The sequence below is a fragment of the Octopus bimaculoides genome, chromosome 3 (assembly GCF_001194135.2).
Source record: "Octopus bimaculoides isolate UCB-OBI-ISO-001 chromosome 3, ASM119413v2, whole genome shotgun sequence".
Taxonomy (NCBI): Eukaryota; Metazoa; Mollusca; class Cephalopoda; order Octopoda; family Octopodidae; genus Octopus; species Octopus bimaculoides.
The window spans coordinates 151021160-151022908 of NC_068983.1; the positions used below are offsets into that span (position 1 = coordinate 151021160).

General features: G+C 35.9%; 1 long non-coding RNA gene across 1 annotated transcript in view; it reads right to left on the reverse strand.

The window, feature by feature from the left end:
• LOC128247426 (uncharacterized) overlaps window positions 1-1749 on the reverse strand; it is a 52699-nt gene that overhangs the window by 27158 nt on the left and 23792 nt on the right. Inside the window, exon 2 of the long non-coding RNA XR_008263813.1 lies at window positions 1071-1338. This is a non-coding gene — a long non-coding RNA (uncharacterized LOC128247426). The remainder of the gene's footprint in view (window positions 1-1070; window positions 1339-1749) is intronic.

A 1749-nucleotide genomic window follows, 5' to 3' on the forward strand; every position in this document is an offset into this window, starting at 1 on the left:
TTTTTTTTGTTTGTTTGTTTGTGTGTCTGTGTGTATTGTCTGGTATTTTTAATTTTTGGAAATCTTGTAAAGAAGGAGCTGTTTTCTAATAAAGATCTAAAGCTCTTTCTTTGGAATGAAGATAAAAATCAAAGTTCACATAGTGAACCTGAGAACAATTTTGCATATTTTTACTATTCCACTCACTGAGTCTATTTGTAACGTGTTCGTTAGCTGGGTAATTCCTCTCTCTCAAAGTCCTAGTTTTTCCAGTCTGAAAACCAAGTGCACCGATTATTATTGGTATAAATGTGAATTGAGAACCTTAATATAGAAGCTGAAGGGTTCAAAGTAGTTGTCCCTTTTTTTCCTCATTCTCTTTGATTTTCGAAGAGATATTCACTTCAACTGGACAGCTAGCTGATCTCTATGACGGCACTTACTTTTTCTTGTCTGTCGCAAACGACGATATTCGACCTGTTATGTTTATACTTGGTAGAAGTTTTTGACGGGAATGTCCTATCAATATTCCTTGTGTTGATGTTTATGTATGCATTCAGTAACAGAGAGTTTCTTTATATTTTTCGCAGAACAGGCCTATTTTTCGAATGACATTGTATATTGCTTTAGCGATAACGTCATATTGCATTAGAAGGTAGTACCTAGATAGCAATTTTTTGTTTGGGGTCTTCAAAATTCATCAGTTCTCACCTGACGAATTATTCAGCCAGTGAGAGTGTAAAAGATTATAATACAACTTCGTCAATAAGCCGCCATGCGGAACTTAAGTCCCAGTTAATACGAACTATACAATAAATTTGACTCTTCTCTCAGTTAGTAGTTTCTCAAAATGGTGCTTTGTTATTCTTAAATTTGCGTAAAGATAGTAAACTTAATATAAAACAAATGAACACACACAGACCTACTCACCCCGCACACACACACTCACACACTCACACACTCTCTCACACACACTCACACAAACACAGGCAAACACATTCACACGTACATATTAAGATTGAGGTGTCCATGAACGAGGGTTAGACAGAAACTAATGCAGAATAGACATAGCTTTATATCATCTGACGTACCTTTCTATACAAAGGTACCACTACAAGCAGTCTCCGTTGCAAATCGTCCACAAGATGGCGATTCTTTTCAATGGGCGAAACTGTTGGGCTCCCACTCCATGGTTTGTCTTCAATGCTTGTTTTCCTTCTTTTTAAACTACTATGTACATTGTTCCAATCAATATTGTAATCACCGTGAATAACTTGTAGCCTTCTGTGGAAGTCGAAAATCTTGTCCTTCGTCTAAATTCAACAGCTTGTGAACCTCTACTCGGAATTCATTATTTGCCTGCAATAAATAATAATAGGAAGATGAGCTACTTTAGAGAAAGAATTACGCGCGCGTTATGCGCAGTTTGAACAATTTATGTCATTTCATAAAAAGATATGGCCGCGTTTGTATCACTTTCGGTGCTAACAGCGCGTTTGTATGTGCATGAGTGTGTGTGTGTGTGTGTATGTGTGTGTGTGTATATGAGAGTGTATGTGTGTGAGTACACACACACATACACACACGCACACGCAAACATACACTCACAAAATATAAATCAATATATGTATGTATATGTATACATACATACATGTGTGTATATATGCATCCATCTATTCTCCCTTTCTCTATGAATACATATACTCACACAGACATAGACAAGATGCGTTTGCGAATATATATATATATATATATATATATATATATATA